Here is a 17252-nt window from a genome sequence, read left to right on the forward strand (position 1 = left end):
CACCCTCACCCAATCATATGATGCAAAGGCTTGTATCACCCTGCTTGTAGTTTTTCCCTTTAAAAGCCCCTCACCCTGAGAGCTCAGGGCCGTCCTCCTCCACCCGCTGTGTTGGGTGTTGGACACTGACCAAGCCCAGGCTTGCTTGTGATCAATAAGCCCCTGTGTGGTTTGCATCGGATATCGGCTCTGTGGTGGCCTTGTTCTGGGGGGGTCTCACGACGTGGGCACAACAATATTAAGGCAGATAGCTTAAACCAGCCTCTGGGTTTAGCTTGCAGAGCTAGGCTTTTGCCCTAAGACTCTGGTCATCAAGGGACACGTTCCTAGTGTCTGCAAGTGGTATTTCCTCACTTTTGAAGCAGCTGAGGTGCTCTCGGCCTTTCTAGCAGCAGAGCAAGCATAGCTACCGTGCAAGGAGCTGTAGGCTTTTTCTCTCCCCTGTGTGACAAACACACACAAGTTGTCACCAAATGAAGAACAAAAGAATACACACTGTTAGCATTTGTGCTACTGAAATGAGCCAAAAAAAAGAAAAAGACAATTTTCCTTCCAATTAATAGATAATGTTATAAAATATATATATAAAATATATAACCAGGAGAGGGGGCGCTGGAAAGATGGCTCAGAGGTTAAGAATGCTTGCTACCCTAAGAAGGACTGGGTTCAATTCCCAGTACCCACATGGCTGCTCACAACCATCTGTAAACTCGAGTTCCAGAGGATCCAGCTTTCCCCCTGGTCTCCATGGGCACCAGGCAAGCATGTGGTACACAGACCCACGTGCAGGCAAAACACTTATGTCGGAACGCGATCCAAGGAATGGGGTTGTGGGAGGGGAGCTGTGAATGCTCGTGAGAAAACTCCAACAAGACAAGAGTCTTGTGACCTCAGTTTCTTCAAAAATACAGACTTGTTCTCAGAATGTGCTTTCATTGCCCTCCCAGGTGTGAGTGAGTTTACTTTGGATGACGCATTACAGCTGGCTACTGCTATTTGTTTTCAGGCCTCTATGGAAAAACATGTTTTTGCCATGTGTGGCTTGTCCTTGTGATTGGACACTTTACTCAGGTGATTCTTTTTTTTATGTTTTTTTTTAATATTTCTTTTTTTTTTTAATTTATTTATTATGTATACAGTGTCCTGTCTGCACACACTCCTGCAGGCCAGAAGAGGGCACCAGATCTCACTACAGATGGCTGTGAGCCACCTTGTGGTTGCTGGGAATTGAACTCAGGACCTTTGGAAGAACAAGCAGTGCTCTTAACCTCTGAGCCATCTCTCCAGCCCCCAGGTGATTCTTCTTAACCCTCAGAGTATAAACTGTCTGATGCTCTGAATAAAGTTGTTTATTGCATGAGACTTTAGTCTGCCTCATTTTTTAGGTTCCAGGCTTCTTTTTTTCTTTATTTCTAATTTTTTTTTTTTATTTGAGAGAGGGGCCTTTGTACCATGCACATGAGTGGAGGTGAAAGGAAAACTTCCAGAAGTCAGTTCTCTTTCCAACATGTGGGTCGGGCCTGGCGGCAAGCTGTTTTATTGGCCCTAGCCTAGTGTTTGAGGGAGGAAAATCCCACACTGTATTTGCTTGTCCTTTGAGACAAAGCTGGTGTCTTAATTTGGGTTTCTATTGCTGTGAAGAGACACCATGTCCCTGGCAACTCTGGTCAAGGAAAACATTTAATTTGAGGTGGCTTACAATTTTCAGAGGCTCAGTCCACTGTCGTCATGGCGGTGAGCATGGCAGCATTCAGGAAGACACGGTGCTGGGTACACCTTGATCAGAGGACAACAGGAAGCGAACTGAGTGCCACACTGAGTGAAGCTTGAGCAAAGGAGACCTCAAAGACCTCACAGCAACACACTTCCTCCAACAAGGCCACACCTCCTAATAGTGCCACTCCCTTTGGGGGCCATTTTCTTTCAAACCACCACAGCTGCTATCTATTCTAGGCCAGTCTTGTGCTTACAACACAGCCCAGGCTGACTTTGAGCCCAAGTGTGTGCCACCACACCTAGCCTCATACTACTTTTTAAACCCTAGTTCAAGGTCCTTGTAAACTTAAGACCTGTTTTCTTTCTTAAACGTTAAGTGTTTTTCCTCTACTATTATTTGCAAACATCGTGGAAATTATAGAAATTTCTTTTGGCATTTCTGCTTTGTTTGTATTGTTGTTGCTGCTGATGCTTTCTTTCAGTTTTTGAGATAGTGTTGCCCTATAGAGACCAGGCTGGCCTTGAACTGGCGAACCCCTTGCCTCAGCCCTTTGAGGGTTGGGACTTATAGGCAGTGCCATTCTTGGCCTTCTTTTGCATTCCTAACTTTAATTTCTAAGGATACTCTTGAAGGGAACTGTCCCTTTTGGGGGTAGCAGAACGTTGCTAAGCTGTAGCCAATGTTTCTTTGCAGTTGACCTTAAGGAGAGCCTAATGTTTACTGTCTCTACAAGCCAGGCAAGACGAATCGTGTACCTGATGCAGCGACCTGGAAGGCTAACTACAGGCAGTGGTTCCCAGCAGGAATGAGAGCAAAAGAGCAGGCTTTGATCTTCCTGCTGCACTCCAATTGCTGCTACCAGGGCCAAGCTAAGGCCGGACTTAGAAAGATGTCTTCCACGTGCAAGCTGAGGCTGAAACTGATGAAGTCAGTCTGCTTGGCCACCAAGTCAACACCCAACACAAAGTTGAAAAATACATCAGTTTATGCTGAAGTACTTCAAGTTTTCCTTTCTTTGTAAACTGCTCTGATATCAACCACAGCTCTGAGAGGTCACAATATTAGGTCCATCCACTGATCTATACCTAAGTCGGGGGGCTGCTACTTACCTACATTTTCAAGGTGGAGAGCTGTCAGGTGAAGATTGTGAAACCAATTCTTCCCCCGAGAGTGGCCTCAGACTGAAAAGCCAAAAGCTGGAAGGGGCAACAGTCCTGGGAAGGAGAAGCCTGGCGTCAGCCCCAGCCTTTATCAGAGCATTTGGCTTGTCGCTCTTCTGCTCATTAGGTCTGGGTGCAGGAGCTCTCAGGCTGGCAAGATGGTTCAGTGGTTAAGAGCGTGTGCTACTCTAGCAGAGGATCAGAGTTTGGTTCCCAGTGCCTACAGTAGGTGGGTCATAACTGCTTCTAACTCCATCTCGAGGGGACTGGAAGGACGGCTCAGCAGTTAGGAAAGGTCACTGGCTGCCCTTGCAGAGGACCTAGGTTCAGTTCCCAGCAGCCGCACGGCAACTCACAACCGCATATAACTCCAGTTCCAATGAACCTGGCACCCACTCCCAGCCTCGGCCAGCACAAGACATTAGTGTGGTACATATGTGTATCTGCAGGCAAAACACTCCCACATAGAGACCAATGTTTTGGAAAAGAAAAAGAGGCCATGGGGGGGGGGGGCAGTAAAGAGAAGAAGGATCAGGAATGGATGAGACGCTGGGAGAGAGAATCAACAAGGGCAGATTTTGCCAGAACGAAGCTTAAAATGTGTAGACTAAGTCAACAAATTTTAAAGAAACATTTTTAAAATGAAAAGATGTTTGAATGTTGATGAAAAAAGGAACAGGGGGTCTAGAGATAATTTTTCATTTTTGCATCTCTTTATGTAGGTCAGAGAACACCTTGAAAAAAATAATTTTAAAAAACAACTTCCAATAGGCCATGTATAATATTTGCCTGGCTACTTAGCCAACAGGCGTTTACCCAGCACCTACTCCATGCCAAGCAGTTGAAGTGTAGAAAGAGGGCAGAGAGGCCCCCTGGACCCAAGAACACTCTGAAACTGCTTAAGTTGGAAATATCTGCACCATGAAAGCGAAATAGAGATACTTGATAAAACTGAATGGCTTGCGGCAGGGTGAGTGGCTGAGAGCCAGGCCGCTGGAGTCAGGAAAGACATTTTTGCAGAGCCTGGGTTTGAGATGATCTCAAATTTCCGTGCATGTAATGGCTGCCTCAGTGAGTTCTGTTTAACACTTTTTCCGTTTGTGCCATTTCACTGCTATTTCGGTTTAATATTTCCAAATATTAGTAATTTTCTCCTTTTGGAAACGTTTCTTGTGAGTATTTCTTTTTTTTAAAATTTTTTAAAAATTTATTTATTTATTATTTTTACAGTGTTCTGTCTACATGTATGCCTGCTGGCCAGAAGAGGGCGCCAGATCTCATTACAGATGGCTGTGAACCACCATGTGGTTGCTGGGAATTGAACTCAGGACCTTTGGAAGAGCAGCTAATGCCCTTAACCAGTGAGCCATCTCTCCAGCCCTTTGTGAGTATTTCTATATCCATCTAGTGCTTAGAAGGTGGGATCACGAGGTTTACTGAACTGTGAACTCACCCTCCACTTATTCATCATCTGCACCAAGATGCTGGCCTTCAAAAAGTGTTGTTTTGTTTGGGTGTGCACAGGTTCCTTGCCTGATGAGATGGACCCAAGAAAGACATATAATGTCCCCCTCACCTGCCTTCATGCAAGTATGCCCAGTGGGAAGGCATCCATCTCCACTCTATCCTGATCCCTGTATGACATGAATCTCTTGAGGGTCTGAGGACAACATCTGGAACCCAGAGCTCCCCTTCAGGGATGCCTGAGTGATGTGCAACTTCTGAGTGTGAGTTTTCTTTTTGCTCAAAAAAAAAAAAAAAAAAAAAAAGTTAGAAAGTATCTACATCACAATCCAGAAAGTCTAGTCAAAATATGGCCCCCATCCCCACAAAGTGGGGATCAGAATGGAAAGAGAAGAACCCGAGAAGGTGGAGGTCATGGTCCCAGGGTGTTGAGGTTTTGTGAGCACAGTGGAAGTAATGAGCAGAGTCTGAATAGACACTTGGAAGATGGACAGTGAGGAATAAATTATCTTTTATTCAAAAGATAACTACTGAGCCGGAATGTCTACTTAGTGATGGGGAACAGAAAGACAGATAAAACACGATTTCTTAACTTCCAGGGCAATTTAGATGGTAGATAGATGTGAGAACAATACATTTTAATGAAGTGAGATGGGGGATGACAGAAAGTGTTCTGTTCAGTATCACATTTCCTTACAATGCAGTCAGATTTAGATGATTACCCGGAACTACGGAAACTTATTTAGGAAATGTGTATTTTTAAGAAATAGTTTTGAATGAACGACCTCCGCCATGTTTTTCTTAAAGAGATAGGTGTGTATTTTTCAAAGCTTTGTCATTGCAGGACAGTGTGAATGGGAGGTAGGGAAAGCTTCCGGACAGATACCCTTTGTAGACCTGTCTTAGGGTTCTACTGCTGTGAAGAGACACCATGACCACAGCAGCTCTTATAAAGGAAAACATTTAACTGGGGCTGGCTTACAGTAGAGTCCATTATTGCCATGTCAGGAAACATGGCGGCAAGCAGGCAGACTGGTGCTGGGGAAGAGCTGAGAGTCCTCCATCCAGATCGCCAGGAAGTCACAGTGACACATGGATCAGGCTTGAGCTTTCAAGACCTCAAAGCCCACCCCTGTGACATGTTTCCTCCAACAAAGCCATACCTACTCTTAATAGGACACTCCCTGTGAGCCTATGGGGGCCATGTTCTTTCAAAACACCATAAAACCTGTCCTTGCCGCAACTGAGTCGCTGCCCTTACCGAGTTTTGTTCGAAGCCACAGAAATGTGACATGAACAGACACATGCTGTGGGATGGTCTGTATGTCAAATGTGCTGCTCTGATTGGTTAATAAATAAAACACTGATTGGCCAGTAGCCAGGCAAGAAGTATAGGCGGGACAAGGAGAGAAGAGAATTCTGGGAAGTAAAAGGCTGAGGCAGAGAAACGCTGCCAGCCGCCGCCATGAAAAACAACATGTAAGATACTGGTAAGCCACGAGCCATGTGGCAGGATATAGATTTATAGAAATGGGTTGATTTAAGATGGAAAAACTAGATAACAAGAATCCTGTCACGGCCATACAGTTTGTAAAGCAATATAAGTCTCTGTGTTTACTTGGTTGGGTCTGAGTGGCTGTGGGACTGGCGGGTAACAGAGATTTGTCCTGACTGTGGGCCAGGCAGGAAAACTCTAGCTACAGACATAGTCTAATGAGCCACAAAGGAAAGTTGAGCCTGCACATTTCTGTTAAGTTCCAAACCCAGGGACAAACGTTGAGGTGCCTATTTAGCCTACCAAAGAGGACCTGGCTGCCAGGTTCTCCTAGCATTCCCCAGTCCCTACATGTTACAGGCTATGTATGGCTGGCATACCCAGCCCTCTGTCCTGAACTCTCCAACCCAGGGGCTGGGCTGCCCTTCCCCCAGAGGCTCTTCCCTACATAATCCAGATCTTTTGGTTACCCGCCCCTTTGCACCTTTGGTGTCCCAGCTGCTGCACCTGGTCCTCCTCTCCCCCCCTCTTCCTTCCCCTCCCCCTCTCCCCACGTGACCCTTCTCAACCTGGTCATGTCCACTCTTGACTCTCCCACATGCTCCTGCTTCTGACTATGCTCTTTGACCTACATTAGACTTTCTCCTCCACCACATCTAGGAGCAGTCATGTCTTTTTCTTTCCTTTCTAGTTCCTGTTTTTCTTCAAATTCAACCTTGATGGGGTCCTTGAGTAATGAAGAAGGGTATAAAACTGCTTTACTACTTATAATTCTGCCACGAATTCTTTTGGTGTTGGTCGTAGATAAAGTGCATAAAAATATGTTTCAATACTGAAAGTATAAAATGTAATGTGGTGCTCCACAGCTTCTGTTCTGAACTCTTTTGTTAATTGTATAGAGAGGTTCATTGAGTTGTGTAGATTTAGATATGGTGAAATTTGGGTGTATGATATTCTTGTTTATTTGCAAGGGTTTGTTTTGGTTTGGTTGTTTTTTTGTTTCTTGTTTTGGTTTGGTTTTAGTTTTCTGTTTTGTTTTGGTTCGGTTTGGTTTTTGAAAGAGTTTCTCTGTGTAGCCGTGACTATCCTGGAACTCATACTGTAGACCAGATGAACCACAAACTCAGAGATCCCCTGACCCTGCCTCCTGAGTGCTGGGATTAAAGGTGTGTGCCATGACTATCTGGCTTGAGATGGCTGGTGGTGGCGCACTCAGGAGTTTGAGGCCAGCCTGGTCTACAGAGCAAGATCCAGGAAAGGCACAAAGCTATACAGAGAAACCCTGTCTCGAAAAACAAAACAAACAAACAAACAAACAAAATTAAAAGTATCTTAGAAATAATTTTTAAAACTAGTCCATTCCTTTTTCTGATAAGATGTCTGAAGCCAAAATGGTTGAGTGGTTTGCTCATGGTCACACACAGCTGGTTTATGACAAGGGCTGAAAGCTCTGGGCTTCCTGGTTCTCGGCTGCTATCCAGCAGATGCAAATGTTTTTAAAAAGAACCAGACTATCTCGGGCATCATGGGCACCCCTGCAATCCTAGAACTTGGCCAATAGAGTGGCAGGAGGATCAGGAGTTCAAGGTCATTCTCAGCTGCAGAGTGAGTTCAAGGCCAGCCTGGGCCCCATGAAATTCTGTCTCAAAAATAACAAATGTCTTCTAGATACAGCAAGACTGATACACGTATGAGCTCACATTGAATGTGACAGCATGCATATGACCAGCAACAGGGTCAAACCCCACAGAATCCCAGCACTGAGGAGGGGACGTGGACACAAAGCTGGTCCCCAACCAAGAAACTATCTGCTCAAAAAACGGTCAGAAAATATCTACATTACCATCAAGAAAGTCTAGTCAAAATATGGTCCCCATCCCCACAAAGTAGGTATCAGAATGGAAAGAGAAGAACCCGAGAAGGTGGAGGTCATGGTCCCAGGGTGTTGAGGTTTTGTGAGCACAGTGGAAGTAATGAGCAGAGTCTGAATAGACACTTGGAAGATGGACAGTGAGGAATAAATTATCTTTTATTCAAAAGATAACTACTGAGCCGGAATGTCTACTTAGTGATGGGGAACAGAAAGACAGATAAAACACGATTTCTTAACTTCCAGGGCAATTTAGATGGTAGATAGATGATGCGTACTGGGAAAGGGAAAATCTGTGTTCTCCAACAGAGGGACACTGGGTATGTCAACTCCACTCCAGGGCGGGCTCCACGCGCAGGAGGAATCGGCCACCACAGAATGGACTCTGAGGATTGTTTTTGTTTTGTTTTGGTTTTTTGGTTTTTAGGGTTGTTGGATATTTGTGTACTTTTTTGTTTTGTTTTGTTTTGTTTTGTTAGTTTGTTTTGTTTTTGAGAGAAAGAACATGAAGTTGGGTGGGTAGGGAGCAGGGATAGGGAAATTATACGATCAAAATACAGTGTATGTATTTTAATTAATTGAAGCTGGGCAGTGGTGGCGCACACCCTTAATCCCAGCACTCAGGAGGCAGAGGCAGGCAGATCTCTGTGAGTTCGAGGCCAGCCTGGTCTACAGAGTGAGTTCCAGGACAGCCAGGACTGTTTTGCAGAGAAACCCTGTCTCGAAAAACAAAAAAAAAAACAACAAAAAAAGCCACACACAGGACAATAAAACAAGAAATGGACTATCAAAACAGCCTTGTTTAGCTCATGCACACAGTGAAAACTGACCAAGCCTGGAGCAACAGACTGTTTACAAGGAGAAAAGTGACAGATGATTACAACGGTGTTTAACATCTCCCACACATTCTGAAGTTCTTAACTGCAGAGAGATCTGCTCTGGCAGGCTGAGTGTGTCCTCCTGAAGTGGGATGCGCTATTAGTGACCCTCTTAAAAGACCAATGGTGCTGATACTGGGGCCTTGTTCTCAGTTGCTTGTCCTCTGAGGGAAAGTCACATACCACACATACACACACACTCATAAGAGCAGGTCTTGGTCAACAATAGCAAATTACTTCCGATTCATCTTAGGTTCCAAGCTAAACACGAGGTCTCCGTTTTCCTTCTCCCTCTCTTCCAGATGACATAACCGTAAACCAGTCTCCGTAAAACATTCCACAGGCTGACATTCGCTTCCCTTCCCTCAAGTCCCCAAAGGAGGCGATCATAAACAGAGCTTCCAGAAATTTCCCGTCGGTCTGTTTCCATTACTTCACCGCTTCTCTGGTTTCGCTCTGGAGGTGGGGTGAGGGGGTCTCTTCTACTGCTGTTTGTATTTGTGTTACCTAAGAAATAAATCCTCTTAATTAAGAGACAAACAGTCGGCGGTGGCAAAGTCCTGCGCACAATGTAAATGTCACCCAATTAATCCCGTTCACTGAGATCTCCAACGAGCAGCCTCAGTTTCGTCCATTCTCGGTACCTTACAGACCCACCAGTGACAACGCCGGACAGTGGAGAATGTGTGCGCACTTTTCTCAAGCCAAGCTGTTGAAAAGAGAATCCCTTGCTTAGCCTTACAAACAGGAGTCTTTTTAAAAGAAAAAGAAGAAAAAAAGTCTTTTTAAAACTCCAGACAAAGGAAATCCCTTCTACTTAGGAAAGGGATTTAGATCCTGGAGCTGGGCCTGATCAGTCCTTAAAGCATGGCGCTATTCTTGAAACAATGACAAAATCAGCCCTCTGCTTGCCACGAAGGCCACCAGGAAAAGGCTGAGCGGCAGGGGATGAAGCCTGAGCTGTGTCCAGAACACAGTCCAGTGTTCATGCCTTTGCACCACACTGTGGAGCCGGGGGGAAAAAAAAACACCACCTGTGGATTCACACTGACCTGGGTCCACTGTGAGAAGCTGCTCCTTCCCTAGAGATGTAATGGAAAGCTTCTCATTGGCTCTCAGGACGAACCGAGACAACTCCCACACAACGCGCCCCGGTGGATAGTAAGTGTGATAAATGTCAATGAGTGGGTTGACCTGGCCACCGAGGTCTGGGTGGAGAATACCAGTGAGCCAGGCTTGGAAGGGAAGGAAAGGAATCCCATAGAGCCAGGCAGAATAGCCCAGCAGGCCTCACTCACCCAATACGGCTAAAAAGAGTTCTGGCTAAATTTTAAGATTTATTCAATCAATTATAGACTTACAGAATCATGGAGCATTTCTGTTTCGCTTGACAAAGTGCTGATTTGCAAAGTCCTACTTGGCAAGAGAAAGCCTGAATTCTTTCCTTCCTCCTTTCTTTCTTTCCTCCTTTCTTTCTTTCCTCCTTTCTTTCTTTCCTCCTTTCTTTCTTTCCTCCTTTCTTTCTTTCTTTCTTTCTTTCTTTCTTTCTTTCTTTCTTTCTTTCTTTCTTTCTTTCTTTCCTTCCTTCCTTCCTTCCTTCCTTCCTTCCTTCCTTCCTTCCTTCTTTCTTTCTTTCTTTCTTTCTTTCTTTCTTTCTTTCTTTTCCTTTCTTTTTTTTCCCCCTTCAGGTCAAAACATACTGTTTCTGATGGCAATATGTCCCTGGTGCGGAGCATGTGGGTGGAGGACAGACAGACAGAGCTTCAGAGTCAGACAGAGAGAGGTCACCCTGGGGGCCTCCGGCTCATACTATAACTAAGCTGGTCAAAACCTACGGTTCCTTTGTGGCTTAGTTTCCTCACTGCAGTAAATGGAGATCAGAACACTTACCTCACGGTCTGTATTAAGAGCCCCGGGAGGGTAAAAGTGCCTAGCATGCTTCTACACACCCAGGATTCACCAGACGTTTAGCAGTATGCCCTGAGACTCCCAGAGACCCTCCTAGGAGAGAATTAGAGTTGGGGTTGATCCTTCCCATTTGAGCATGTCCCCTAAATGATGTCTCACTTACACAGCCTCGTGAGGATTTTTCTTGGTTTTGGTTGTTGGTGTTTTTGTTTTTGTTTTTGTTTTTTTCTCTTTCAGATAGGGTTTCATGCAATCCAGGCCAACCTCACAGGGTAGGTGAGACCTGGATTTGTGTGTCGACTTGACACAAGCTAAAGTCATCAGAGAGGAAGGAGCCTCAGTTGAGGAAATACCTCCAAGAGATCCAGCTGTAAGGCATTTTCTCAACTAGTGTTCATGGTGTGTGTGGGGGTGGGGGACAGTCCATGGTGGGTGATGCCATCCCTGGGCTGGCAGTCCTGGGTTTCTATAAGAAAGTAGGTTGAGCCGGGCGGTGGTGGCGCACACCTTTAATGCCAGCACTCGGGAGGCAGAGCCAGGAGGATCTCTGTTGAGTTGGAGGCCAGCCTGGGCTACCAAGTGAGTTCCAGGAAAGGCACAAAGCTACACAGAGAAACCCTGTCTCAAAAAACAAACAAAAAGTAGGTTGAGGGGGCTGGAGAGAAGGCTCAGAGGTTAAGAACACTGGCTGCTCTTCCAGAGATCCTGAGTTTAATTCCCAGCAACCACATGATGGCTCGAAACCATCTGTAATGAGATCTGGTGCCCTCTTCTGGCCGGCAGACATACATGCAGGCAGAACACTGTACACGTAATAAATAAGGAAGGAAAGAGAGAAAAGCAAGCAAGCAGGCTGAGCAAGTCAGTAAGCAGCACCCTCCATGGCCTCTGCATCAGCTCCTGCCTCCAGGATCCTGCCCTGTTTGAGCCCTGTCCTGACTCCCATTGATGATGAACAATGATGTGGAAGTGTCAGCCAAATAAACCCTTTCCTCACCAACTTGCTTTTTGGTCATGGTGTTTCATTGCGACAATAGAAACCATTAACTAGGACATCCTCCTGCCTCCACTTCCCAGAGCTGGGGTTACATGCGTGTGCCCCCATGCCTGGTTTTTATGCAGTGCTGGGGACGAGACCCAGGGCATTGTGAATGATAGAAAAGCATTCCACCAACTGAGCCACCTCTTGACGATTTGTTTTAGGAAGAAAAGGAATGAGAGAAGAAGTCAAGGGAAGAAAACGTTAGGCCGGCATTTTCACAGTGCTGGACCCGCTGCCCTGAGGGCCCTGTCTCTACCAGCCACCTGCCCACTGAACAAATACCTACTGAGCACAAATCTTTTATAGCATTGGGTTGGAGGATAGGGACAGCCCTTCCCCCTAAGAGTTCACAGCCGAGGACTGCAGAGATGGCTCCATGGTTAAGAGCACTTGCTGCTCTTGCAGAGGACCTGGGCTTGGTTCTCAGCACCCACATGGTGACTTACAACCGTTGGAACTCCAGTGCAAGGAGATCTGATGCCCTCTTCTGGCCTCCTTAGGTTCCTACACACATGTAGTGCACATAAACTCACATGAGCACACACAAATACAAATAAATAGGTAAGAATGTAAAGATGTTCACAGCTCACTGAGAGAGGCAAAGAGATGCATGGGCAGTTAAAACGCAGCCCATGTGATGAATGCTGAAGAGAGAGGAGAACAAGGGGTCACAGGCGTGGTGTGAACAAGGTATACATCTGGTGGTGTGAACAAGGTGCACTTCCTGTGGTGGGAACAAGGTGTGCTTCCTGTGATGGGAACAAGGTGTGCTTCCTGTGGTGGGAACAAGGTGTGCTTCCTGTGGTGAGAACAAGGTGTGCTTCCTGTGGTGGGAACAAGGTGTGCTTCCTGTGGTGGGAACAAGGTGTGTTTCCTGTGGTGGGAACAAGGTGTGTTTCCTGTGGTGTGAACAAGGTGTGCTTCCTGTGGTGGGAACAAGGTGTGTTTCCTGTGGTGTGAACAAGGTGTGCTTCCTGTGGTGGGAACAAGGTGTGTTTCCTGTGGTAGGAACAAGGTGTGCTTACTGTGGTGGGAACAAGGTGCACTTCCTGTGGTGTGAACAAGGTGTGCTTCCTGTGGTAGGAACAAGGTGTGCTTCCTGAAGAGGCTAGCAACTCTCACCACTATAAGTTTATGTAGGTGATCAGGGAAAATAGATTTTTTTTTCTTTAAATCTACTTTTTAATGAAAAAAGGAAGGGATGATGGTATCTGCCTATGACCCCAACATTCTGAAAGCTGAACGGGATTGAGGCTGATATGGATATAGTGAGTTCCTGGCAAGTCCGGGCTATATAACAAGACCTTGTCTCAAAATAAGTTAGTAAATAACAAATAAATAGAATATAACGAGTCCTGGCATATGTATTACACCATTGAAAGAATTAAGTATATAGGTTGGAGAGATGGTTCCCCCGGTGATGTTCTTGTTATACAAGCATGGGGATCCAAGTTCAATCCCCAGAACCCAGTAAAAAGGCAGACTCGGTGGCAAGCTTGTAACCCCAGGGCTGGGGGCGCAGAGACAGGCAGATCCCAGGGCCTGCTGGCCAACCAACCTAAATTAATGAATGTGACCCAGTCAAGTGAGAGGACTTATCTCAAAAGCCAAGATGGACAGCTGCTGAGGAAAGACAAGTTAGGCTGTCCTTGAGCCTTCGTGTACACACACACACACAACACACACACACACACACACACACAAACTGTACCCTCACCCATACAAACACAAACAGACACAAACAAAAATAATAGGTTATGGACTGGTGGCGTAGCATGGTGGTAGAACCTGGTGTGTATGTACAAGGCCCTGGGTTCAATCCCTAGCAAAGGTAAATGCATATATACATGCAGGCACACATATGCACACACATATATACTATGGTTTGAATATAGGCAGTGGCCTCCAAAAGCTCCTGTGTGAAAGGTGTTGACACCAGTGAGAAGCATGGTGAAACCTTTAGAAGGTGAGGCTTCATAAAGCCTTAGGTCCTTGGGTCATTAGAGGTATGCCTCTGAAAAGGACTAGGGGACCCCAATATCTCCGTGTCTTTCTGCTTAAGATATAAGAGGATAGCCTCACCACATCTTTGTCAGGGGCACAAAGAATAAAGCCATCTGATTTTGGACTACTACTTGTAGAACTGTAAGCCAAACTAAACCTTTCCTCTCAGTAAGCTAATTGTCTCGGGTATTTCATTATAGTAACACGGAGCTTTCTAATACACCTACTATTAGAACAGAATTGAGATCTCCCATGTAGTCTTTTTCCTCGTTTACACTTTCACTGCAGATGCGTACATCTTGTGATAAAATAGTGATTTTTGAGTGGAATAAATTTCTATCTAATAAAAGCTTTACTTATGAACATTTATTGAACTCACTGACTTCACTGAAAGTTGAAGAGAGTGACCAGCTGGAAATCAAAGCAGGTCAGAGCTGGGAAAACATTCGCAGGCATGCTTATTTTTTCACTTTTGTTCTAATTATTTCCCAAGTGTGCCTTAGGACTTCTGAAACTCCACTTCTCGGCCTTTCTGCTAAGATCGGGTCTCGCTTTTCTGAACCTCACAAGTTCTTAGGAGAAACACTAGTATTTTTAAAGCCTTATGTAATAAATGATTTATTCCCTGTAAATATCACTCTATGTTATTCAGCTCCGCAACTTCTGCTGATGTGGCTGTTGTTGCATAAGCGCGCTGTTAAAAAAAAAAATGCCCAATGGAAACGGGTCTGCGATAAAGAGAATGTTATTTCAGCGACTTGCTTCCGGAGTCCTGGGACCAATTGATGTCTCTGGTTACATAAGCGGTTTAGTTTGCAGAGATGCTAGGACCACCATGGGTGGGCACCTGGAAGAGCTGCTGTGAGCACATAAAAGACAGCCCAGCTGGGCACGAGGCTTAGAGGCGGCTGCCCACAGTGCTGGATGGAGACGTAAATGACAAATGGAGATTACAAACCCAACCGTGAGAGGCAGGGGGGAGGAATGAGGGCGCTATTTTAGGCGTAATGAAAGGAGAATTCTAAGTGAAAAGAGCAGGATGTATTTGGACAGTAGGTGGCGCAATAGTCTCTGGTGTTGCTAAGAATTGGACTCAACGGTGAGAAGTGATAAGCTGTAGACCAGAGGAGGCAGGCAGTCCAGGAGAAACTGAACAGAGAATTGCCATAGAATGCACACACACACACACACACACACACACACACACACACACACACACACACACACACACACAGAAATCTGGGGATAGAAGTAACAAATTACTGTAAAATTTGAATGCATTAAAACTCTCAGTGTCATTTCCCCTAACCTTCTACAGTGTGTTTTCCAGAAGTGCCCCACAGCGACCATTTATAATTCAACAATGGAGCAACGTGCTGAGTGCATCGCATCCCAGACACTTGCTAATGGCCCAGGAGAGTTGTTTGTGCCAGTTCCTCGCTGAAGGGTGTACCTTTAAGGGAGAGAGGAGCATATCCAGTGTGGATACTGTGCAATGGAAAAGAGGTGCCCGTAGCCAAGGGGAACTGTCAGATTGGCTTGTAGACCACCTTGGTTTTGTTCTGGGATGGGAGGGGGGCTTGCTTGGCAAGAGTTTGGGTTCTACTTGAGATGCTGGCCTCGTAGCAGAAGCCAGAGAGGACGGAATGAGGAGTTTGGGAGAGCGAGACTCCCTTCTGGGACGGATAGCCAGAGGCCAGGCACAGCATGGAGATTTGGTCCAGTTTTAGACCTACCCCTCTAAACAGACACCGGGACTCTAACTGCAGAACCTGGACTAAAGGGTAGCTAACCAAGCATCTTTTGCGAACTCACAGGGGGGTGAGCCAGCAAGTTCGTTCAACTGACCCAGCTGAAACTAGGGAGTCAAGAGCTAGACATACCCTCAGAGAGAAGCAGGTGTTCTGGCAGTCCCCTGGGGTGTCTAACTAAATGTAGCAGATGCAGCATGGCTTACTCAAGCGATCCAGGAAGGGAAGGCTTCCGCATAGTGCCACCTGTGGCAGCATCGCCAGAGGCCTGGGCTGGCACCACATTCTGGACTCTTGTAACAGTAGTAAGCCATGTGGGCTATACATGGAGGAGATGAAAAACTGCCCCGGGTACTTTGCGGGGGGCGGGGGGGGGGGCAAACTCATCACCAAGTGCTCAGAGGTAGACGGTCTACTCAGATAGGTAAGGCAGGCCGGCGGTTCACAGGCCAGCAAGGCCGGAACTGGGTGAGGGCATTAACAAATCTGGAAACTATGAATTCAGTGTAGGAAAGGGAACTGGGTGAGGGCATTAACAAAACTGGAAACTATGAATTCAGTGTAGGAAAGAGGGGCTGCCCTTCTCCTCTTTTCCTTGTATGTCACACACACACACACACACACACACACACACACACACACACACACACACACACACACACACATTTTCGGAGACATCCTCTTCCTTCCTCGGCTCACGGTCAGGATGCGGAGCACCACAGGGTGGCGCTGCCGTCTAGTCGTTTGGGTCCCGGGTCAGCCGGTTGCAATCATTTGTGCGTGGTCGGCCTCCTCCTTTTCTTGCTATGCTACAGACGGAACACAATTTGGAAGTCACCACGAAGGAAGAGAATTCTCTCTGATGAAGGCTCGAGAATCTGGCCCTCGTGGCAGGGACATTTTTTCTCTGTGAAACAGCGAACCCTCGGAGTCCCGAGTGGGCTTGCTCTTGGCTCCCTTGTGACATTTCAGAAATAGAGGTCAATCGATACCCGAACTGCAGCCAACTGGCAAAACCGCATACTGTCACTGCTGAGGTCGGACTCCAGGCCGCGGGAAATCCTTTGGGTCGTTTTTTACTGTTTTCAGTGCTGTTTTCTGGTTTTGTTTTGTTTTGTTCTCGGCTGCCCCTGACTGAGCATCAAGGCTCGACTTTCCCCTCCGCCCAGTCTTGCTTCCTTCTCCAGGCGGGCAAATCCCGAGAGCGCGCCTTAATAAACACACTGCAAAACAAGTCCCAGCCAAAGCTCTTCCCGGCGCTCCAGCCCGAAACAGCGCCACCCAGAGGAACTTGAGGGAATGGAGTCAACACACAAAGGGAGCCGGAAGTCAGAGGAGGAGGCTGGGCGCAGTCAACCAGTGGGCGCGCGCCAAAGCAGGCATCCGGTGGTTTGCCTGTGTGAACCAGATGGTTTACATTTGAAAATGTTCTCTTTCAAGGCTGGTTTGAGCTGGCTGGCTCTTCAAGCAGAAAGTCCCGGCTGGTCTAAGAAGCGTCTGAAAAACTATATGGGTTATTCTTAAATATTAGTGTAAAAGATCACTCCTCGATTTAGATGGCTTGTTGAAATTCTTGTTTGATAGTGCATACAAGCTACTTGGCCATTCTGTATCTTGGTTTCTTTTTAAATTTTTTTATTATTAATTAACTTATTCATTTGTACCGAGCCAGGGTCTCATGTACCCCAGGCTGGCCTCAAACTCGCTCTATAACTGAGGATGGCTTGGATCTTTGGATCCTCCTGCCTGCTGGGATTACAGGCATGTGCCACCCACACCCGGTTTTCTGGAGTGTAGGGGATTGAACTAAGGGCTTTACACGCACCCAACAAGCATGCTACCAGACACCTCCTCAGCCCTGCTTGGTTCCTTCAACGTGGAATTGCACTAGCCATTCCTTACTTCCTTGCACTGTTACAAGGGTTAGACAAAGCAGTGGATTTAGTTAAACATGTGGATTGCC

The 17252-nt window shown here is 46.3% G+C and overlaps 1 long non-coding RNA gene across 1 annotated transcript; it reads left to right on the forward strand.

Moving 5' to 3' along the window:
- Window positions 1-3722: 3722 nt before the first annotated feature.
- LOC143269203 (uncharacterized) lies at window positions 3723-10045 on the forward strand. Its single transcript, XR_013045621.1, has 4 exons — window positions 3723-3948; window positions 4108-4261; window positions 4402-7658; window positions 8887-10045. It is a non-coding gene; the product is annotated as an uncharacterized LOC143269203 (long non-coding RNA).
- The last annotated feature ends 7207 nt before the right edge of the window (window positions 10046-17252 follow it).

The sequence above is a fragment of the Peromyscus maniculatus genome, chromosome 18 (genome assembly GCF_049852395.1).
Source record: "Peromyscus maniculatus bairdii isolate BWxNUB_F1_BW_parent chromosome 18, HU_Pman_BW_mat_3.1, whole genome shotgun sequence".
NCBI lineage: Eukaryota > Metazoa > Chordata > Mammalia > Rodentia > Cricetidae > Peromyscus > Peromyscus maniculatus.